The following is a 25,543-nucleotide window of genomic DNA, read 5'->3' as shown; positions in this document are numbered from 1 at the left end:
CAACAGTATACACTCAGCTGCGGATGACTTCACCTAGTTTACCCTGTGGTAAAACTACAAGGACTTGTGTCCACTAAGATTTTACAAAGGGATAGCTAATATATGTTAGATTTATTTTAATTGTATTCATTGTATCATTAATTATGTTATGGTGCCTATAGCCTGGAACAGGTGTCTAATTTTAAATCTAAATAATATCAGTCCCCTCTCTGCCCCTTCAATTTAGGCATTTCTATTCAAACAAACAATCTAAAGAACCTACAATTACTTTTGACATGGAAATATTAACTACTTATAATGGATATTTTAATTGTATACAATCTGCATGTGTGAATAAAAACACACTGACTTTTCTGAACATTCTAAAGTGGAACAAATTGGTTTTTTAGTATGTAACATTTCAAAAGCTAGAAAAAGATAGAAAAGGCTTTGTTTTTTAAAAAAATGAACAGCAAGTGACACTTTTGTATTCAAATATACGCCAACATTTATTTTTTAACCCAGATTTTCATAAAATGAATTAAATCGGAATAAAAGTTTGCCCCAAAACATGTGTGCTACATTTTGTACATCACCAGGGTTAATAAATACTAGTAAAAATATCAAGATAAAGAACCCAAACATTAAAAATATTGAGAGGCTAAACAAGGGAAAGGATCCAGAGTTCTGACTTGTAAAATAAAAAAGAGCTGTGTCAAATATCTATTCTGCCGTTCTGGGAATGGAGATGGGACACTTGTATGGCTATCCAGCCATGAGCTTGCTTGCAGTCCCTTCTGAACACTATTTCAAGCAAAATGTACTAACGATACATATCTTGCAGATTGTGACCATTTGTTTCAGGTTATTAAAAATGGGACTTCTCATATTTCTGAGACTGAAGCTGAAAATTGTAAGTTTATAGTACACACCCTCCGACTACTTTTATAGGATTTGAATGTATCAGTGTTTATGTCAACTTCACTTTTCTTTTTCTCTCGGCAAGTATTTCTCTCTTTGGACCACTTCATTTATCTGGGAAAAGATTTAAATATTAAATTATTAAAAAGATATTCCCCAGTTTTGAATGTTATGATCCAAAGTAAAAAACAAGTACAATCTCTCAGCAGGAGTGATATTGTGCATGTGTAAAACATCAAGATCCTTTCTTTGCAAAATTGTCAGGAAGTTTACCAACATAGGCATAAAATCAGTGTTATCAATTTTCATGATTTTATTTCAAGTTTCATGATATTTGGTATTTTCTTCAAGCCCCAAATCCTGGAGTATTTTTGTGAGAATCTCAGCTTTTACTACAAATTTTTCTAGAAATCATGGCTGGGAGAACAGCCTGAAAATATGAATCTTGCATACCCTAGTGGCAAATTAAAGGCAAATTAAAAGAATGCAATTAAAAAAAAATCTCATTACTTTTAAGCCACTATCTTGACTGTTTGGGGCCTGACTCATGATTTTTGAATGCCTGGGGTTGGCAATGCTGCAATATCTACTCACCACTCATTATCAGAAAAATAAAAATAAAATAATGACGATGTATCAGTCACCCATTTAAAAATAGAGTGGGTGAACTGAATTTTGGAAGGCTGGCCTCATTCTTCAAAAATATAGACCCCATTCTTGCCTGAACAAACACAAGTCACATGAACAGAGTGCTTAAGGATATACACCTCTACCCCGATATAACGTGGTCCTCAGGAGCCAAAAAATCTTACCGCATTATAGGTGAAACCACGTTATATCGAACTTGCTTTGGCCTTGAGCATTTCCGTTATCAATAGTCACTTCCCGCCCCTGACTGACCCTTCAGAACCTCCAACCCATCTAACCCCCCCCCACTCCTTGTCCCCTGACTACCCCTTCCAGAGACCCCTGCCCCAACCACCCCTCCCAAGATCCCACCCCCATCTAAGCCCCCCTGCTCCTTGTCCCCTGACCACCCCCTCCAGAGACCCCCCCCGTCCGTAATCACCCCCAGGACTCCACCCCCTACCCAACCCCCTGCTCCCTGTCCCCTGACTACCCCGACCCCCATCCACACCCCTGCCCCCCAACAGGCCCCCCAGGACTCCCATACCCTATCCAACGCCCCTGTTCCCCATCCCCTGACCACCCTGCCCCCAGAACCTCCGAACCATTCAACCCACCCACCCCCGACCCTCTGCCCCTTATCCAACCCCTTGGCCTTGGCTCGGCACCCTTAACTTGCCGCTCAGAGCAGCGTGTCGGAGTCAGACACGCTGACGCGCTGATCTGCCGGAGCGCACAGCCCCGCCCCCGAGAGCGCTGCTTTACCGCGTTATAGCCGAATTTGTGTTATATCGGGGTAGAGCTGTAGTTAAATCCAAAGTGGGTATTTGAAACAGGCCAGGGACTGATAGATTTGTAATACCTCATGTCTGAAAAAGATGTTGTGACTTCAGAACTATGACTATACTAAAGAGCCAGATGACCTACGATACCTCTATTTTTATTTCACGCACGCACGCGCGCGCGCACACACACACACACACACGGCAATTGCCCATAATCTGGTACAGCTGAGTGTTGACTTGTGATCCTGGGATGAAGGATGTCCAGTGGCTAGTTGCTAGCCTGCGACTCCAAAAACCAGGATATTATTTCCTGCTTTGCCACGAACATCCTGTGTGACCTGGGAAAACCACTTTGGATACTGAGGCACAGCCTCACTATCTGTAAAATGGGGATAATAGTACTGCCCTACCTCACAGACTGTTGTGAAAATAAATACATTCAAGTCTGTGAGGTGCACAGATACTATAGTTATGACAGCCATATAAGTACTTAAGATTGATACCACTGAAGTGATTATGAAAACCCTCAGAACTGACAATCAACCTGAGTTCATTTAAGTTTAGTTGATTTAATAAAATAGTCTACAAAATACTATACAGTACACAATGTCTTCTAGGAAACAGACCTTGCATCATACAGTCTGAAACCAAGCAAACATACTATGTATAACCTCAGACTTCCTGTTCCCATGCACCTAGTCAAACAGAGCATTTCCAGAAAGCCGAAGAATGTAATATGCTCGTGTGTACTGACAGCAGCCAGAGAAATAGGAATAACCTTTCCACCGAATTCTATTGTGTTACATCAACGCCGACATGTTGTCAAAGGAAATGACTGACTGTATTTTAATAACTGGCCTAATTGTAACTGAGCATTTTTTTAAAAAATAACATTACACCAGACAACAAGAAGGCAGCAAGAGGAAGCTCATTGTCATCTGTTCTGTACAGAACTACGGAATGACAATTGCCCTTGTCAACAAGGAACTCAACAATATCGCATCAGAACAAAGTTTTTATGCTATCTTGTCACCCACAGCATAACAACTACAGGAATTCAAAAGAAATTATGTCATTGCAGGGCTTCTAGGTTAATGTGTCTTTCATTCAGAAACTAGCTAGAAATTAAAAACGATAACACAGCAGATAACTTGTTAGAAAAAAACAGCAACAGAATTTAGCAAACCTGGCAAATGCTGTGCAGATTTCCCAGTGCAGATTTACGTATTTATTTCAATAGAGTCACACACAAAGTAAAGCAAGAAATATGTATAATGGCTACATTCCATTACCTTTTCACTTATACCATTTTAATTAAAAGGTCTTTTTAACATGAGGTTGCACCAACTAAAGATAAAAAGAAAAACCTTAAAAACTGTTTTAACACAACTGCATAAATAAATTGAGATTTTTCTCTGTGGGATTTTTTCCTGCTACTCAGTTGCTGTAATATTTGCTGATCTGAGGACACTTAACTTTTCCATCATCTTATCCTCATCCAATCTCCATAATATGTGAAAATACATGTTTAGCTGTTCCTTAATTGTTTCAAATAGTACCTTCTTTAAAATATTCCTTCTTTTATTTTACAATAATCCAAAGGCAATGTAAGCACCCTGCTGCAATTTTCAGCTTTGGGAAGAGAAAAAGTTAAAAGAAACCATTTAAAAATTTTAAGAGTCATCAAGTTCTGTTTTAGTTAGAGATTATAAAACACATGATAATCGCTACAACTAATCACGAAGAAGAGTAACAGATTAAGTTACAACAGGTCAAACCCTTCCTCTGAAAACACGCATACAGCTCTCACTGAAGTCAGTGGGAGTTGTTGTCTCTGTGTATCGGAGAGAAAAATTCACCCCTACATTTTTTAAGATAAAGGAACGAAATAAAAAAGTAATTTTCTTAATCATCCAGGTTCCTGAATGTATTATAGGCCTTCAGAAGAGATGTTAATGAAAGGGAGTTTGGATTTAAGGTTTGTCTACATGAACACTTCCCTGCACTAGACTGCCATACATTAAGTGCTCTGTGGACCCTGATACCATGCACTAAAACTTCCCGAGTGCACTTTAATCTACGCCTACTTCAAAGCACACAAGGGAATTTTTAGTGCAGGGTCCAAACAAACACGTAGTCTGTAACATGCTAGTTCAGGTTAGATTTATACTCCAGCTTCCCATAAAACTAACTGTTTGTTTAGACAAGGCCTAAGACTCTGAAGAAACCTATAATAGGTCATGCTGTCAATAGTGTTCCAGTTATCACTGTGATGATTTAGGTCAGGGGTGGCCAACCTCAGCCTGAGAAGGAGCCAGAATTTACCAATGTACATTGTCAAAGAGCCACAGTAATATGTCAGCAGCACCCTGCCCCTACCCCCTACATCAGCTTCCCCGCCCCACTCCCAGCAGCTCCAGCCCACGGCAGCCCCGCTGATCAGCGTCCCTCTCTCCTTCCCCGCACCTCCTAATCAGCTGTTTCAGGGTGTGCAGGAGCCTCTGGGGGGGAGGGGGACAAGCAAGGGCACTGCAGGCTCAGGGGAGGGGACGGGAAGGGGTGCAGTGGGGGCAGAGCCTGTGGCAGAGCCAGGGGTTGAGCAGTGAGCACCCCCCGGCACATTGGAAAGTTGGCGCCTGTAGCTCCAGCCCCAGTGTCGGTGCCTATACAAGGAGCTGCGTATTAACTTCAGAAGGGCCGCATGCGGCCCCGGAGCCACCCCTGATTTAGGTTATTAATTCCTAATTTTTATTTGTGATTTCATTTAAGTTTTATACAACATGAATCATATCTTTCTTCATGCCTGCACATGCCACAATTTGTTTACAGAAGGAATTCAGGGCTAAGTCATAAATAAATAAAATGTTGTGTGTAAGGTAATTGAAATCAGCCATCTGTAACAGCTGATGCTTTGTACAGCAACCAGTTCAGGGATCAAAAGCGAAATCCCAGTTCAGCTCAGCAATCCTAAAACATCGAGAGAAAACAAATCCAAAACATCCTGCCTGTCTTCACTAGGGGGAAAAAAAGGGTGTGTTCTTAATTTGAGTTAGTTTTAATACAACCTGCTAATTCACATGAAAACTTGTCTTCACCAGGATTTTACTTTGAGTGAGGTCTGGTTACACCTAAAACAGGGGTGGGCAAACTACGGCCTGGGGGCCACATCCGGCCCTCCAGACGTTTTAATCCGGCCCTCAAGCTCCTGCTCCGGAGCTCCATCCAGGGAGCGGGGTCAGGGGGTTGCCCCACTCCCCATGGCTCTGAAAGCAGTGGCATGTCCCCCCTTCGGATCCAAGGCGTAGGGGCAACCAGGAGGCTCCACAGACTGGCCCCGGCCCAAACGCCGCCCCTGCAGCTTCCATTGGCCAGGAACCGCGGCCAATGGGAGCTACAGGGTCAGCGCCTGCAGACGGGGCAACGCGCAGAGCTGCCTGTCCACGCCTCTGCGTAGTGGCCAGAGGCGGGACATGCCGCTGCTTCTGGGAGCTGCTTGAGGTAAGCGCTGCCCAGAGCCTACACCCCTGACCCCCTCCCACGCCCCAACCCCCTGCTCCAGCCATGATCCCCTTCCCACCCTCCAAACCCCTCTGTCACAGCCCAGAGCACCCTCCTGCATCCCCCACTCCTCATCCCCAGCCTCACCCCAGAGCCCGCCCCCCCAGCCGGAGGCCTCACCTCCTCCCGCACCTCAACCCCCAATTTCGTGAGCATTCATGGCCCACCATACAATTTCCATACCCAGATGTGGCTCTCAGGCCAAAAAGTTTGCCCACTCCGACCTAAAACTTAGGTCAACCTAGCTACATCGTTGCATCGCTGTGCAACGTAGTTAGGTCGACCTAAGCCCCACTATAGATGCAGCTAGTTGACAGAAGAATTCTTCCGCTGACATAGCTACTGTCCCTTGAGGGGGTGGATTTACTAGAGCAAACGGAAAGACCCCTTCCATCACTGTAGCAAGAGTCTGCACTTCAGCAGTGTAGCTGCAGCTGTGCTGCTATAGCTGTAGACATATCCCTCATTAACTCAAGTTAAGAACACACCTTTTTTTCCCCCTAGTAAAGACAAGGCTCAAGAGAAAAACATAGTCATGAACTTAACCAGGGTGAAACTTGGTGATGAAAAACAAATGTGTGAAAGGAGATGGCAGTAATTTTTCTGTATACCCACTTATTTTCTGTTAATTGTTAGCAGGTGTTTCAAGGCAAAACCCTTGGTGTTCTAACAGCACAGTTCACTGCAGTATATGGATGCAAGAAATAGTATTAAAAAAAAATCAGAGTCAGTTTCAAATAGCATCAGCGTAAACTAGGCTGAAAACAAGCCCTCTGTATTCTGCGGCTACAAGATTTGGCACAGAATTCAATCCTTGTCTAAGCAACATACACTCCAGACTGTCAGTTAACTTTTCTTAAAATTATGCATTTAGTCATTGTGGCTGCAAAGAAGATCTGGAAAATGTGAACAGAGAGTAAACCAGGGGTATCAAAGTCCCGGCCTGTGGGCCATCTGCAGTCTGAGAACCTCCCCAGTGTGGACCGCGGGGCTCCAGCAGTTTTGGGGCAGGGTCTCTCCCTTGGACTTATGTACAGATAGTATTATTAATGTTTGTATTTAAGTCAATAAGTATCTAAATTTTTTAGTGTAATTGAAGTTGCTGTAAAATTTCCAATGGACTAATGCAATTCCACAGACACTAGTGATCTATTAACACCTCTCTACAATGCAGCAAATCCAGGCTTGACTCTAATTCCTTATCTCTTGCTCTGCATGACAAGTGATATGTCTTCACTGCAGTTAACTCGAGTTATCTGTACACAAGTTACTCCTCTCAAGTTAACTGAACTTGAGAAACCTCACTGTGAAACAACACATAAAACTTACCACAAACAGACCTCAAGTTATTGCGTCCACACTGATGCTGTTCTCACTCTGGAGGCATAACTCATTGTTCTTAGTATTGCACTTAGCTAAACCACGCTATGAATTCTCTCTCAGTGTACAATGAGAGAACTTATTTGTCTTTTCCAAGAAATGGTGCTAACTCGACAACTCATTCAAGTAAACCACTTCCACTCCACTTTTCTGTCCACGGTCTCCACTACAACTGGTGGCAAAGCATGGATCCTACTCTAAGCAATGAACAGTGCTTAATGCTGGCATTAATGCAACCCATGTGGGTTTCATTTTGTGGGGAGAAAAGGGGGTGACTGATATAAGGCATGAGATGCAATGGAGGGCATTTCAGCATTGGCTTAGTGCCATGGAAAAGTGGCAGCACGCTTTGCTAAGAAGAGCTGCATTCAGAGTTGGAGGAGTGGAGACAGTCAATGCAGTTTGTAATGGCTGACAAATCCCCCTCTGATGACTGGAAATTTTGGGCCAGGACCACGAGCACAGAGTGGTGGGACTACATCATCACGCAGACCTGATACAACAAGCTGTGGACCCAGAACTTCCTCATGAGGAAGGCCAAATTCCTGTAGCTGGGTGAGGAACTTGCTCCGACTATTCAGTACAAGGATGCGCAGATGAGAGGAGCCAAACCCAGTCCAGAAGCGGGTTGCTATTGTCAAATGGAAGATGGTTACCCCAAACAGTCATAAATCTGAGGTTAATCAGTTCAGCATTGGCAAGTCAACTCTTCAATTGTGGAAGAGGTTTGCCATGCATTTATTGCTTTGGTCCATCCATGGATGGTAATGACTTGAAATGTCCCCAGAGTAACAGTGGGCTTTGAATACTGTGTATAATGGGCTTCCCAAATTGTGGTGGGGCTGTTGATGGCTCATATGTGCCCATTAACTGCCCTACCTCCCAAGGAGAACATAATCCTATAAACGGAAAGGATACTACTCACTCAATATGTGAGCCTTGGTGGGTCATAGAAGGAAGTTCCTGGACTCCACATGGGGGGCACTAAATTGTACTATTGTATTGAAGAGATCTGGCGTATCTGAATTTGACCAAGTTAGGACTTTGTTCCCAACCAATAATGTGGATTTCAACAAGATGTCTGTCCCCAGTGTTGTTTTGGGAGACCCAGCCTATCCTTTAGTCATATTATTATTAATTAATTATTAATTAATTATTAATTAATTATTAATTATTATTATTATTATTATTGTGTTACCACAGCACCTAGGAGCCCGACTCACAGACCAGAGACCCCACTGCAGTAGGCAGCGTACAAACACAGAACAAAAAGATGGTCAGGCCACATCCAAAGGGGCTTACCATCTATTTATAAGACAAAAGGCAACAAATGGATATAGACAGACAACAATGTGACAATACTGGCTTGCATGACAGTCAGTGATCTCTACTCCCCTGATGTAAAATAACCTGCCATAGAAAGGTTTAATTGCACACAGACCAGGTGCAGGCTAGTGGTGGAATATGCCTTTGACCAATTGAAGATAAGATGATGTTGCCTATAAAATAGTTTAGGTTGTGTGTATCCGCTGCATGGAGAGAACAATTTGGAACACTTAAATATCAAGTCTTCTAGCTGAATAAGATTATATACTGATTGGATTCTGAAGGGAGAGACCTGTCCAGATGATCCGCAGCCAGAGGATAAGTCTAAATGTGAGTTTTTAAAGGGTGGCTGAGTACAAAGAACAGCATGAAGGAGCATCTCAGCATTAACAGGAAAGATAGAAGTCCCTCTCACCAGTATTCACAATTTACCTTTTTAGAATAGTCATGAGATCTGACTTTGGGCTAAGAAATAATATTCAGCCTTTAGACTGGAACACAGTGTTTTATGTTCTTTTCTTTATCTTTACACAAACCTCCTCAGCCCCTACATCAAAACTTCATAATGGGTGAGAATTCTCTTTTCCCCATTTTTAGCTTATTAAGCACCTTGTGTCCATTAGCAGCTAATTCATTGATTCCACAACAGGATATCGGCTATTTCAGACTTTCAGGCAATGTCCACAATAAACTGTAACCTCACAATATCAGAAAGAAAATAAGCGAACATAATTTCTAATTGAATACAAGTTGTTTTTCTTAAGAATGTGTTTAAATATCCAGGTTGCCAGAATATCTTCCAGGAATGTGATTTTTAAGAAGACAGCTTGTTACTGTTTTTCCTGGCTACACTACAGGAAACAAACGACAAGATCTTATTTAAGTCAGTGTTCTTCTGTATTTCTAAGCAAGAAACTAACTCCAATCAATTTCATGAGAAAATGTCAGTAAACACAAAACCTCTGAAGCCCTTGATGACAATAGCACTTGCAGTTCTATAATATCTTTTAATCAAACTGATCACAGTGCATGAGACATACAGATTATACAAGCACATACTGCATTTTATTCATATTATATACCTTCCCCTCACACAAATAGGTGTAGTATAAAGGTTTAATTAGTAATCATTTAGGTTTTGCCACAAGTAAGTAATGTGGTCATCCTAAACTTACGGTGTTAAAAACCCGTATTCTATCACACTTTTTTTTTTAATTATTACACACACACATAAAAAGAGAAGGATGGCCCAGTGGTTAGGGCACTAATCTGGAATTTAGGAGACCCAAGTTCAATTTCTTGCTATGCTACAAACATCCTGTGTGACCATGGGCAAAACTTTTAGTCTTTTTGTGCCTCAGCTCCGCACCTGTAAAATGGGGATAACACTACTTTCTCTGCCTCACAGGCCTGTTGTGGAAATAAACGCATTAAAGATTGTGAGGTGCTGAAATACTATGGTAATGGAAGACATGTAAGTACTGTGATCCAGCATGGCCAGAGGGCAGCAGGAGAGTGTTAGAAGGGAGCCTTATTCCCTGTAGAGGGAAGAAAGTTTCCTATAGATTAATTAAAGAACCTGAAGTCACCTGATAAAACCCCCCTGATTCAATCAGACAAGGGAAGGAGTTGAAGCAGAGTGGATTGGTGTTGGAGCAGAGAGCAGTTTGGGGGGAAGCAGAGGAGAGTTTGGAGAAGTTCTGCGGTGGGCTAAGAAGACCAAGACCCTAGGTAAAGGGACACCTGGTTTGTGCAGAGGAGGGCAGGAAGCCCCACAAGCTGAAGGGCAGGAGAGGGAAGTAGCCCAGGGGAAGGAACCGCTAGTTCAAGCAGTTTACCACTATCCCTAGGGCCCCTGGGCTGGGACCTGGAGTAGAGGGCAAGCCCAGGTCCCTCCCTCTCCACTTCCCTGGGGCAGTTAATACCCCAGTTCAGCGGTGAGAAATGGTGCCCTGAACCCTTCCCAAGAAGAGAAAGTGTGAGACCCATCAAAGTAGTGCCTGCAATTTGCCACAGTACCAAAGACAGACAGATGTTTTATCTCAGTGAGTCTACATATATAAATATTTTTAACATACATACATGGAGTATATAATAGGAGATGTCACACTGGATCAGCCCACTGATCCAACTAATCCAGTGTCTTCTCTCCAACGCTGGCCAGTATTAGCTCATTCAGAGAGCATTTTGTCTCCAAAAGAATACAGTCATGGAATAACTTGCCCAAAGCAAAAAGTCTTCTGTCTCAAAGCACAAAGGTTTATATCCCTTCTAAGACTTAGTTATTTTTTTAAATACTTGATTTTTACAATTCTGTGTATTCTTATCCATAAATATGTCCAAACATTTTACTAATCCTGGTAAGCTTTTGGTCACAACACCTTGTGGCGATGTGTTCCATAAACTAATTATGCGTTGCGTGGAAAAGTATTTCCCCCTTTTATCAGTTTTAAATTTCTCACCTTTCAGTTTAATTGATAGTCTTCTTTTACCTTGATTATGAAAAAGGACTAAGAGAAGTAACTGAACTACCTTCTCAAGGTCATTCATTATTCTGTATACAGTACTGTCACGGCCAGCCTTAGGGAAAATGGCACTCATAAGGGAGAACTCATATTTTGGTGCCCTTTGTCCCCAGGATGTAGCTCCCCGCTCCTGTACTCATGTGGAGAAACTGACCTGGATCCACAGAGCACCTGGTATTGCTGCTTGTTCCCCCTCTTGAACACTGCTCCCACATGCTCTCCTAGGGAGCTGTGATGGGGGGGGAGCGAGGAGCAACACCAAGCACTCTGTGCATCCAGGTCACTTTCCCCACCTGGGCTGCAAAAGGCGAGGGCAGAGAGCAGCAGCTCCTGATGCTCACCTCACAGCACAGCCCAGGGGGGAAAGTGTTCTGCATGCACAGAGCACTTGGTGTTGATGTTCATTCTCCCCTTCCCAGCCCACTAGGAGTGTGCGGAGGAACGCTGGGGTGGGGAGGAGTATCTGTGTGTCATCCGATGAAGTGAGCTGTAGCTCACAAAAGCTTATGCTCAAATAAATTGGTTAGTCTCTAAGGTGCCACAAGTACTCCTTTTCTTTTTGTGTGTCATCGTTGCCTCCCCCTTCCTCCACCAGGAGGAAGAAGGGAGAAATCTGGGTGCCCCCCCCCCGCACCACACAAACACACCATGATGCTCCCCTGCCAGCAGGGAGCAGTTTCTGACTCTACACCGGCAGCGCACATCTCTGCCCTGCTTCAGGGTGCCCCCTTGACCATGGTGCTCCTGGGTGATTACCCAGGTGGCCCACCCCTAAGGCTGGTCCTGAGTACTGTATATATTATTCTGTTCAGAAATGAACAAAGTAACCCAAGTGAAGGTAAACCATTTATTTATATAATAGCATTGTAATATTTCCCGTTTTATTATCTATCCCATTCCTTTTATTTCCTATTTATTTATTTTGCCCTGCCCCCTTTTTAACCACTGCTGCTAATGAAGTAGGTGCACCATCAGTCTTTCTCCTGAAATGTTACTGCTAATTTAGCGCCCCCAAAGGTGTATGTAGGTGGGGGAGGAATAGCTAGGTGGTTTAAGCATTGGCCTGCTAAACCCAGGGTTGAGTGTTCAATCCCTGAGGGGGCCATTTAGGGATCTTGGGCAAAAATTGGGGATTAGTCCTGCTTTGAGCAGGGGGTTGGACTAGATGACCTCCTGAGGTCCCTTCCAACCTGATATTCTATGATTCTGTGTATGCGTAGTTCATATAATTCATTCCAACATTCATTAGCTTGCATTTGTTCAAACTGAATGGGGAAGACAATGGCAGATGAAATTCGCCTACTATGATTAGATCTCTGTGAAATTCCTCAGTCCTATCCAGTATTGACTAACCTAAATAATTTTATATTATTTGCAAACTTTGCCACTTACAATTCAGATCCCTCCCTTTACTAATTCATTAATAAAGATATTAAACACCAGTCCCAGTAAGCAACCTGGTGGCTCCCTAACGTTAACCTTTTGTCATGACGACAACTATTTATTCCTACTTTGTTTTCTCTTTCTTAGGCAGTTTCTGATCCATGACAGTACTCTGCCTCTCATTCAATGACTATTTAGGTTACTTTTTCACCTCTTGTGAGAGTTTTTGTCATAGCTGTTTTATAAACCCAAATAAATTATGTCACCTAGTTTTTTTTATCCACTGTTTATTGACACGTTCAAAGAATTCCAACAAAAATAGAGAGGAAAAATTTTCCTTTGAAGAAGTAATACTAGTTATATTTTATATACTATGATGATCTCAGTGTTGTATAATTCTCTTGTTTGTTATTATTTCAACCAATTTACCAGGTGTGGAGATAACGCCTTGTCTGTAATTCCCCAGATCACCCTGAGCTTCATTTTGTTTTTCTTTTAAATATTGGTACAACATTTGCTACCCTCCAATCCTCTACTGTGACAGCTAAAACTGTGTATTATTTTTAGCAGCTTGTGCATTTCATTCTTAAGTTCCTTCAGATGTATACCATCTGGTCCAGGTGTCTTGCTTCTTGTCATTAGTTTATTCCAATACCTCTTCTTTAACCACATCAATCTTTGACAGTACCTCATCTTCATTAGATCAGACCCAGGTAAGTATCTTCCAAACATCCTTTCTGATGAAGACTGATGTATAAATATATATGAGAGAAATCTCTTTCCTACATAATATATATATACACACAGACACACACGCACACACACCCTATAAAAGAGGTTAATAATTAATAATTTTGCTCATCAGTGTAATACAGTCACTTCTGGAATTAAACAGAGAAGTGGTTTAGCTGTATAAAGCTACCATATATACCATTTATGTTAAAAAAGCAGCAGGAATTTCGGGAGGCAAAATGTAAATACTCAACTTGAAACCAGGTCAGGCCCTAGAAATACTACCCCTGCAATTGCAAAAATTACCTGGGGATTTTCAATTACCACAAATGGTCAAGACCTTGTTCTTAAAACCGCACATGAAAAAATCCTACCCGTGTACCATGCCTGGGTAATGGTTTGAAGGATTAGCCACCGAAATCACAAATACTACTTCCCAAAGCATCTGGATTTTCCTCCGAGGTTTTGTGTCCAAGTTCTGACCTGGCTTGACCTTCTGCTTACAAAACCTGACAAATTTCAGCGTAGCGTAACGTGGCTGCAAATATCTCATGAGCAGTAGTATGAGGCTCTCTTTTCTTTAGTGTTTTCTAAATTCATATCCAGCCAATTGTATCAAATGATTTGATGAGTAAATTCAGCACTACATGCAGAAATGTGATGAGAGAATAAGTCTGGTTTATCATCATTCCCATAAAGATTAGAGGGAAGATATGTTGAAACTCTCCCTAAATTATCATTTCCAGACTGACTTTTAAGTTGACTTTTTATGATACTCCAGAGACAACTGGTAAGCAGATTAATTATACATCCATATCACAGATATAAGATTCCCATTTACATATTAGCTGTTGTCTGAATTCACATGAAGTACTTGTAGTATTTACTTTATTAGTTAACCAAATTATACACTAGATGTTATTTACAATGGGTGGCATCACATTTTTCAGCTGTCACTACCATCCACTGCCTGGGTATTAAACATATCTACAGTATTACATGGAAAAAATGGTATTTTAACAGAGGAAAATATTAAGTCCTTCCACATAGCCCTCTACTCACATCTGTATATGTTTATGTGGCTGGACTATCAAAACACCAAGTTTAGTAGCTTGACTTTAGGAGTAGCCTAATTCTGAGGCTTTAAATGGAGGCAAGTCATAGGGCAATGCTGGGTGGGGGTGGGAATTCTTCCCAGAATGTTCAAAGCTGCTGCCCTCTTTTTAGACTAGCAATGTTATGTGGTCCCATCCCCTAAGACATCTACTTCTAACTATGAGCAAGTTAAATTGTGTGTTCATTACCATATGTGAAATAACTAATTTCTGCTGTTTATTCAAAGCCCTGAGTTAGCATTTTATTGGAATTCCACCATGACCAAGATTTCAACAATTTCCATCCCACCATCAACCTCAGCCTAGACCAATCCACAAAAGCAGTCCATTTCCCGGACACTACTGTGCTAATAAGTGATGGTCACATAAACACCACCCTATATCAGAAACCTACTGACTGCTATACTCACCTACATGCCTCCAGCTTTCACCCAGATCACACCACACGATGCATTGTCTACAGCCAAGCTCTAAGAAACAACCGCATTTGCTCCAATCCCTCAGACAGAGACAAACACCTACAAGATCTCTATCAAGCATTCTTAAAACTACAATACCCACCTGCTGAAGTGAAAAAACAGATTGACAGAGCCAGAAGAGTACCCAGAAGTTACCTACTACAGGACAGGCCCAACAAAGAAAATAACAGAAAGTCACCTTCAGCCCCCAACTAAAACCTCTCCAGAGAGCTCATCATCAAAGATCTACAACCTTTCCTGAAAAATGATCCCTCACTCTCACAGATCTTGGGAGACAGACCAATCCTCGCTTATAGACAGCCCCCCAACCTGAAGCAAATACTCACCAGCAACCACACACCACACGACAAAAACACTAACCCAGGAACCTATCCTTGCAACAAAGCCCGATGCCAACTCTGTCCACATATTTATTCAAGTGACACCATCATAGGACCTAATCACTTAGCCACGCCATCAGGGGCTCCTTCACCTGCACATCTACCAATTTAATATGCCATCATGTGCCAGCAATGCCCCTCTGCCATGTACATTGGCCAAACCGGACAGTCTCTACGCAAAAGAATAAATGGACACAACTCTGACATCAGGAATCATAACATTCAAAAACCGGTAGGAGAACACTTCAACCTCTCTCGCCACTCAGTAAGAGATTTAAGGGTGGCAACTTTGCAACAGAAAAGCTTCAAAAACAGACTCCAAGGAGAAACTGCTGAGCTTGAATTAATATGTAAACTAGATACCATTAACTTGGGTTTCAATAGAGACTGGAAGTGGCTGGGTCATTACACATATTGAATCTATTTCCCCATGTTAAGTATCCTCACACCTTCTTGTCAACTGTCTAAATGGGCCATCTTGATTATCACTACAACAGTTTTTTTCTCCTTCTGATAACAGCTCATCTTAATTAATTAGCCTCTTACTCCACTTTTTCATGTTCTCTGTGTGTGTGTGTATATATATATATATATACACATACACACACATATCTTCTTACTATATGTTCCATTCTATGCATCCTATGAAGTGGGCTGTAGCCCATGAAATCTTATGCTCAAATAAATCTGTTAGTCTCTAAGGTGCCACAAGTACTCCTGTTCTTTTTGCGGATACAGATTAACACGGCTGCTACTCTGAAACCTGTCATTTTATTGCCTGAAAGTCACTTCACTCCAAGGTGAAAGAGGAGTTACTGGTGAAGGGAGCTCATGTCATCACAGAGCAATACAAAAAGTCAAAATTCAATGAACCTTTATTGAAGTTCCCTACTTTGGCAACATCTTTAAAGGATTTGGCATTTTTTTTAATGCTTTTTCCTCTGCAGAAAAAGAGTTTTGTCATGAAGCACTAGCTGCAAGGTTTTAGATCATGTGACCAGATCACTATTCTTACCTGTCTGACTTACCACCAACAATGTTGACTACAACATAACAAATCTAGTAAACCTAGAAACCTTTGACTGCTTCTGGACACATCATGACTCAGCTTTCTTCCATTGTGCATCCTTTATAAAAAAGCAAGTCTTCAATACAAATATCAGAAACATACCTGGCAAATGGCAGAGTTGTACAACAACAGACAATGAGGGACTCATCAAGTTGTATTAATGAACAGTTACTTCTCAAAAATTTTGAAAGCAGTTTTCCTATACCGCCTCAGCCACATTACTAATGCAGCACAAAACACTCCATGCATCCGATGAAGTGGGTTCTAGCCCACGAAAGCTTATTGCCAAATAAATCTGTTAGTCTTTAAGGTGCCACCAGACTCCTTGTTTTTTGCACAAAACAGTGTTATTTGTCCAAAGCAGTTTTTTCAGTTGGACAGCTGCCTGAAACTAAGTCTCCTGTGGAAAGAAGAGTAACATTTTTTGCTCGCACTGTTGTGCAGTTCACAGAGATACCAAATAAGATGCCTGAAGGGAGTTTGTGTTGACCTTACCAGTTTGAGTCAAGTCTGGTTGAATTTTCAAGTTTTCTTTAAAAAGCCTTATAAATTTTATCTTTCACTGATGGATAGTTAGTTGGTTCCTGTAACCTCGCCTGTACTAGAAGAAGATATCTGTTGCTGACAATGGGTGTGTCTGAATTAGTTCTATATACTATTTCACTGCAAATGTGTAACTGAAGGAATGATGCTGAACACAGTTTGTCCTTGGCTACATTTCCAGTTAAACCACATTCAGTACAGCTGTTCAACTACATCCATCATTCACACCCATTGTCAAAAAAGATACTTTTCATGTTGACAAGGCCTAAATGTATCAACAACTTTGAAGGCTTTAGACTCTAAGCAACCAGCACTTCAGAACACCCTCCACATTCAAATCAATCAGTATAAACCTACACACCATTGACTTACCATATTTTCACATTTGCTGTTTTCCCTTTCTGAGCCATAACTGGAACAACTTCCCACAATAATTTTCATGATATGATCCATCTTTCCAAATTACCCTCTTTGGCAAAATGAAATACCAACAAAAATGGAATGATATATGAAAATGGACAAATAATGCTCAGCAGCACCCCTGGGTCTTAGCAACTACAGCCGACATATCTGGTATTCCTAAGCAGTGACATTTTGTCATGGGCTATTATACTTTGCGTCATACATACCAACATTTTTATTGAGGCTTAATTTCTTTTACACAGTATAAGGCAAAACCACAAATGCTCACAAGAACGGGTTTAACTTTTGTTTTACTATCAGAAGCTTTAGAAGTCTGATGCACAAACTCACATCTTTTGACACGGTCTCCCACAGTATTCTTGCCAGCAAGTTAAAGCAGTATGGGCTGGATGAATGGACTATAAGGTGGATAGAAAGCTGGTTAGATTGTCGGGCTCAACGGGTAGTGATCAATGGCTCCATGTCTACTTGGCAGCTGGTATCAAGTGGAGTGCCCCAAGGGTCGGTCCTCGGGCTGGTTTTGTTCAATATCTTCATTAATGATCTGGAGGATGGCGTGGATTGCTCCCTCAGCAAGTTTGCAGATGACACTAAACTGGGAGGAGTGGTAGATACGCTGGAGGGTAGGGATAGGATACAGAGGGCCCTAGCAAATTAGAGGATTGGGCCAAAAGAAATCTGATGAGGTTCAACAAGGACAAGTGCAGAGTCCTGCACTTAGGACAGAAGAATCCCATGCACTGCTACAGACTAGGGACCGAATGGCTCGGCAGCAGTTCTGCAGAAAAGGACCTAGGGGTTACAGTGGACGAGAAGCTGGATATGAGTCAACAGTGTGCCCTTGTTGCCAAGAAGGCCAATGACATTTTGGGATGTATAAGTAGGGGCATTGCCAGCAGATCGAGGGATGTGATCGTTCCCCTCTATTCCACATTGGTGAGGCCTCATCTGGAGTATTGTATCCAGTTTTGGGCCCCACACTACAAGAAGGATGTGGAAAAATTGGAAAATGTCCAGCGGAGGGCAACAAAAATGATTAGGGGACTGGAACACATGACTTATGAGGAGAGGCTGAGGGAACTGGGATTGTTTAGTCTGCGGAAGAGAAGAATGAGGGGGGATTTGATAGCTGCTTTCAACTACCTGAAAGGGGGTTCCAAAGAGGATGGCTCTAGACTGTTCTCAGTGGTACCAGATGACAGAACAAGGAGTAATGGTCTCAAGTTGCAGTGGGGGAGGTTTAGGTTGGATATTAGGAAAACCTTTTTCACTAGGAGGGTGGTGAAACACTGGAATGCATTACCTAGGGAGGTGGTGGAATCTCCTTCCTTAGAAGTTTTTAAGGTCAGGCTTGACAAAGCCCTATCTGGGATGATTTAGTTGGGGATTGGTCCTGCTTTGAGCAGGGGGTTGGACTAGATGACCTCCTGAGGTCCCTTTCCAACCCTGATATTCTATGATTCTATGATCTTTCACTGACCTGCAATGAACCACCAGCTGGGTTTCTCAGGATAAACAATATGATTACACTAACACAGGGCTCATGCTCCATATCCATTTTTCATCATCCTAAAGTTATTTAATTGTTTTTGCCACACATTTCCTTTTGTACCATCTTCCATCATGCTTTCTGCCTCCCCTCCCTGGCTAGGGAGACCAGATAGTAAGTGTGAAAAATCAGGATTTGGGGGGGGGGGGGGAGTAAGTGCCTATATAAGACAAAGGCCCTAATATTAGGACGTCTGGTCATCCTATCCTTGGCCCTACAGAGTCCTGATAAATGAACAAATAAAGCAAATTCAAAGGTGGAAAAAAAAAATTTGCCCACAAAACTCAGTACTACAGAAAATCTGCCCCACCCCTTCAAGTAATTCATCTGATAAAGATACAAGACGTCTTAACTAGAAAGATACTATAGACTTGTCCTGTATGTCCAGGAGAGCCTCTCCCTGAATTCCTTGTGAGCTTAATAAGAATTTTGGATGAGCAAGGAATACCAGAGTGGCCCCAGAAGAGCATCCCCAACTTGCAGGTTCTCTCTGAAGGCAGACCCGCCTCCTTTTCCCTCAAGATTATAATCATAAAATGAGCAGAAGCCCTAAACCTGCTAATGTACATTACCGCAAGAGACAGAGGACAGTAGAGAGTTTCTCTAAACTGGCTAGAGCCAGGAGTTAGAATCTTTACAGTTAACAATTTGGGCATTGTCTCTTAACAACCCTTAAATGTTTACCTTGTGGTGGCTTATCTTAAGCCACTGTTTTCTTCCTGCTTGCTTTTCCTTAAGCTTGCTATTACACTAAACCAATATATTCATACAGTGAGCATCCCAATAACCAGGTCAACATACGGTATTCATAAACTACTAAAGAGCAGCTCCATTTCCATGTGCAGCAATAGCCCCAAACCTGTACATTGCTTGACAGCATGGCCCCAGATAAAACATTTCTGCATAATACTCATGCCTAAATAATAAAATGTTGGAAATCAAAAGAATTTCTAGACCATATTGGACACAATAAAGCAAATTATAATGTTCCCTTCTGAAAATTATATGTTACAAAAGGGAGCAGAATTCAAAACATAAAAGTTAATCTAAATCCAAAACAGCATTATCAGACTGAATATTTACTGGTATTTCTTAACTGACCTTCTGTAATCAGTTAAATTAAAAGGCTGTTCTGCTTTCATATTCATAAGCAGTTAGTGACTTTCTCTGCAGAAAAATGAATTATCACGGTTCAACAACCTGAGTCTAAAGGGCACAAAATGGTGAATTTAAGTGAGTTCTCAGTTCAAAAGGGCTTGTGCTAGATTTGATTTTCCTGGTTTTTTTTTAACTTTGCAAATGTGCTTCCAGAAAGCTAACAAGCTGCTGCCTCCAAGCCAACCCGCTCCTAACTGTTTTGGAGTTCTTGCAAGGAAAGGGAGTGTGCTGTGCCAATATCATTACACTTTAGGGCCAGAATCATTTTATTTTAAGCCAGTTTCCTTTACAGTACATTTTATTCAGATTCTACTAAAATGCTGCTTGCACAGTATTATATTTTGCTGAAATGAAGACTCACAACTTTACTAATCTTACAATTAAGTTTTTTTCCCTTCTTCTTATTCTTGAATAACTGATAATATCACTTCCCCTAAAGCTGCTATTTCCAACTTTTTTTTTCTAATAATTCTTCTTATAAACAGCCATGTGGGGCTAAGCATCTTTTTCAGTCTGTACATTAAGACTTATCAACTTTGTTTTTTGGTCTCAATTTCTAAACCACCTAGCTGTATTGCCATGCAAAGGGTAGGGGCATTAATGTAATGTAATGGCAGAAAGCAGCAGTTTCTAAAAACAGAAGTATTTTCTCATAGCAAATAGCTTTCTAGGTCCGACATTCCACCAGTTCAGAATGAATAGGTACTTTCTCATATTCAGATTAGACAGAATAGCAGCAAGGAGTTTCTCTCCTTTTGGCATCCTTCAATTAACTAAACTCTGATGCTTATTAATCATTATTAATTATCATTATTTATTTGTATGATCATAGTGCCTAGGAGTCCCAGTCATGGACCAAAACGCTCTCCCCCCATCTATGTACTTCCTGTGCTGAAAAACTAGGTTTTTATTAGAATTAAAGTTTAAAACTTCCCATAATAAAGGGTCTTTTAACTAGCCAACAGGACGTAATCTATGCCAGAAAGAAATGAGGTAAGAAACTTCTTTCTGTCTTCCAACTCCACAGGCAAGAACAAATGGGATCAGTTTGGCACTCCCCATTAACACATTTTCAAAGTGGGATAGGCAAAGCTGCTGTAGCTATCCAGATCCCACAACAGATACTTTTCCAATTTATTTTTTTTAAACAAGAAAGAAGCCAGTTATGAGGAACTGTGGGAGTCCCAAACAACTATAGTAGAGATAGTTGGCTTGGGAATGGCCTACTGAATTGTTACACAGATAATGCATCTTTCAAAAGGTCACATTTACTGAAGCAAAGCCATGCAGTCAGACTAACACAGCTGCTACTCTGAAACCAGTCTGTAATAGTTACAGGTCACATGCAAGAAGATATCTGTGCTGCACAGTTCTCCTAAAGTAGACTCACCTATCTCAGATGAAAAGACCAAAGTTGCCTTTGTAAAGTGAGCCTCAGTGAAGACTAAAGAGGATAAATTAGTAATTTTACAGGCTTTTAAAGAGTGTTTCATCTGGCTCTCTCATCTGGAAGCCAGCCAGCCTTCCTTTGCCCTTCAAAGAGAAGGAAAAGGGATTTAGAAGCCTAAAGTCTTATATTCTATCCAAACTGAACTTCAGAACCATATGCACACACAGACCGTACTATATCCTTTCCTTTCTTTGCATGAGATTAGGGCCAATGTTTGGCAAAACTATGTCCTGATTAAGATGAAATGAGGCCAAAACTTTGGGAAGAAAAGTGAGGCACATACATAGGACCATTTTATTTCCATAGGAAACCATAAAGAGAGATGCACAAGTAAGAGTGGCTAAACCCTCTAAGAAGCCACCTTCTAGGAAGCGAGGGGAAAATATATGAAAGGGGCTAAAAGTGAAAAAGACAGAGGAACTGAAGGACTAAATTCAAGCTCCAGGGAGGTACAGAGAAAATCTTCAAGGAGAAGAGGGTAGAACAGGAGGGCAAGGAGATGGGAGCCCATAGAAAAGCCTCCTGTCCATCCTCCTACAGAGAATAGAGGCCTGAACCTTAAGGGAAATGAGAAGAACCCACCAAGAAACACACACAGAACAAAAGGGATGCCAGATATCTTAGGAGAGAGTTTCCTCACAGTACACCATTGAGAAAAGCACTCCCACACACACCAGTATACTATCAAGGAAGACTTCTTTCTGGATGCTAATAGGATCTTCCTGAGTCTCTTGATAATGTCTAGCTTTTTCAGCATATTCCTTTCATGTGCCAGGCCAACAGTGAAAATGGGCTTGGGTTCAGATGTATTTGCACAAAGAGGCCTTAGGATAGCAGATCCTTCTGATGAGGAAGGAGAAATGTGATTTCTGGACATTCTTAGTAGTATGAATAGCATATCCCAGCCCTTTAAAGCAGGTCCAGGGCCATGAAGATTACAGTTCCCCAAGTCTATTTTTATTAGAACCGTCAAAATGAGAGTGAGAAATGGAACGCAGATGCCAGACTGAATTTCCTTGGGATGGAACCATTGCCCAGAGGTCTGGAAACCTGCTGCAAAACTTGAACATCATCCCGTTGTGTCTTATGGTGAATAAACCTATCTGTTGAAAGTCCAGTCAAGCCACCAAATCATGAAATGCATTTTCCTTGAGGTTCCATTCCCCTGAGTGAATCTTTTACTCTTGTAGCTAGTCCACTTGTACTGTATGTTCCCTTTCACTAGCACATGCAAAGCCCCGATAGATTTTTTTTCCAAGATGAAAAGCAGGCTCCAGAAGGACAGAGGAGGATTTAGTAAAGGTTACCACTGAAGGATCTGTTGAAGGAAGAGTTAATGAAAGGTCCTGAATTTCCCTATCCTATTTGAAATATCTGCCCATTGACCTGCCTATAGAAAGCTTAACATTTGGGAATTCCCAGCAAACTTACATAAATTTTGTTTTTATACCACAAAAGAGGAAACAGGTAAGGTTTGTTTTTCTCATTTGGCTTCATCCAGAAAAATGTGGAGAGAAGAATTCTCTTCTTTTACTGTTCATTAAAGTGTCCTGTCCATCTACTTAATTAGAATTTTCCATTCTCTAAAGAAGCCCTCTTTGAGGAATCTGGGAACTCCATTTCAGGCTCCAAAGATAGCATCTTCTATCTCCTGTACCCAACGTGATAGCAAGTTGAGGGGAAGTGGAAAATTTTAGCTTAGAGAAGGGGAATGATACAAGAAAGAAGGATCTTCTTTGTTGGGGTCCAGATTGAAAAGCCCACACCTCCCGACCAGCTGTTTTGTGGCATGGAGGAGGCTGGGTGGGGGTGGGGGGCATGGCAGGCTCTGGGAAAGGGGCAGGAAGGGGTGAAGTGGGGGCAGGGCCCATGGCAAAGTCAGGGGTTGAGCAGTGAGCACCCCCCAGCACATTGGAAAGTTGGCACCTGTAGCTCCAGTCCTGGAGTCGGTGCCTATACAAGGAGCTGCATATTAACTTCTGAAGAGCCGCATGCGGCTCCGGAGCTACACGTTGGCCATCCCTGGTATAAACTGTGTTTCCACTAGGGGGTTATCCAAGATAGTTGTACAGGTATATCTCTACCAGAAAATCATTTTAAGTGTACACAAGGCCGCACTATCTTGCCTCACCGCATTTGAGCTACCCATTTACTCTGTGCTGGGGGAACCAGGACACAGAAGTCACTAATTTCTTTTAGAAAACATTATAAATTATTTTAAAAATTGTGTGTGTGATTTCAAGATAATAAAACTAGAGATGAAATATACATTTGTGTAGATTTTTTTAAATATAGCAAGTAAACTTTTGATAAAATACAGTTTTGCACTCAAACTGAGTTCAATGGGAATTATGGGCACACAAGGAATGCAGAATTATACTTTTTCTCTCTCTATTTTTTTATTTGTATTTTACATTTTTCACTCAATTTAATGCTAGATAAAGGTGTTATACTGCTCTACGATTGTGCCTCAATACTGAGTCAAGCAGAGCACTTCTACAGTTTAGAGAACAATGTATGTGCTCATAACCTCATTGCCCATAGAAAACCAAGCCACTGAGAAAAGGCAACAAATATCATCTGAGTTGGTTTAAATCAACAAGCTAAAGGTGAAAGGTTTATTATCCCACTGACAATCTTCTGATTTATCCTCTTTCATCAACAAATATTGCATTTTCAAGAAATCAGACATATTCTAACAATTAACAATTTGTTGATATCTTTTCAATGACTAAGCAAACAATGTTTTGTCAAATTCAAAAATAAGATTTCGGAGTTTCTCTGTGCTATATACACCCAAATTACATGCACTATTTTGGACAAATCGTTATTCAAAATATAAACAGGATTCAGCTGGCACCTCCATTATAAGTCCAGATTTTCAGGTTTAGATATCTTGGCTCTTTTAAGCTTCCGTGGGTGAAGTTTGGCATACAGTTGCTGACCAGATGTAGAATTCAAATGTTTTTAGTCAAAGAGCTTTTCACATTCTAAAAAATAATTAACCACCTTCCCACCTCCACTCCCCTTCCCCCATACAAATTTGGAATAGGTTTCAGACTCCGTAAGAGTAAAAATAAGTTTTATTTTTAAAGTGCTCAACCCCAAAGACATCCAAGCACAGCACAAAAACAAACTGAATATTTTCAAAGGCAACTGAGGCCTCAGTGAAAAGTAAAATTGCCAATCTAGCATAAAAATGCTTAAGAAAAAACAATACATTAACTCAAAAACAATACATAAGCCCAATAAACAGCAACTAAAAGGAAAACAAGCTCTGGCTAGAAAAATGGTTTAGGCAGGAGCAGTGATGACAGAGAACAGAGACTGTAAGTGTAACCTCCCTCACTAGTTTAGTTCATGTAGTGGTAGCAATCTTGTTCAGAGCTCTTAGTTAGACCTAATGGTGTCCATTTCTATAAAAAGTGGAGCACATTCTAATACAGTTATGTGATAACATTTCACCAGTATCATTTAGGTGTATTGACTTAACTGTCCAAACCCTACCCCATATTGAGATGGTCAGCTTCCAGGCTGTGAAGATCTAGGGATATATTTTGTACATTAACTTACTCCCAGTTAGCTCATGGTGAAGGTGTTTGGACACTAATCTTCTCCAAGATGTCTGGACATTCCCAAATGTAGGAAGCATCACCATCTAAAGATATCAAGGATAGATATGCTTGCAAATTTTTGCTGGAATAAAATGGATGTAGTGCTGCAAGAACTAGAGCCTGTGAATTCTCTTTAGGAAAAACACATTCTTGCTCAACTTCATTCTGAGTCTGGCTCTGACAAAAATCTTGTGTTGAGGGCACAGAGACTTTTGGAAATTTAGGAAGAATCCATTAATGTTTTAGAAAACATTCAATTTGAGTCATGTCAGAGATTTTTTGTGTAAGGACCCATACAGTAACTCATTCCAAAAAGACCACCCACAAGAGCACAATTTATATCATAGGGTGACACTGTATGGTTCTATCTGTCAAGAAAATGATCCTGAATGGAAAGGGAAGTAGCATGGTCTGTGAGATTCTCTGCACAGTTTGCAAGTTTAAGAGGGACTCCTGTCACTGGACCATTCTGAAATGTTTTTAAAAGCCTTAAAGAAATGCTCAGTCAAAACATAAACAAAATTAGCTAACTTGCAACTTGGTTTGT

The 25,543-nt window shown here is 41.3% G+C and overlaps 1 protein-coding gene across 3 annotated transcripts in view; it reads right to left on the bottom strand.

Moving 5' to 3' along the window:
- The window catches only part of BABAM2 (BRISC and BRCA1 A complex member 2), a 306,901-nt gene that overhangs the window by 201,133 nt on the left and 80,225 nt on the right, over window positions 1-25,543 (bottom strand). The window lies entirely within an intron of this gene.

Source organism: Natator depressus, chromosome 3 (assembly GCF_965152275.1).
Source record: "Natator depressus isolate rNatDep1 chromosome 3, rNatDep2.hap1, whole genome shotgun sequence".
NCBI lineage: Eukaryota > Metazoa > Chordata > Testudines > Cheloniidae > Natator > Natator depressus.
The sequence above is the reverse complement of the archived record's forward strand: the minus strand, read 5'-3'. Positions and strand labels throughout refer to the sequence as shown.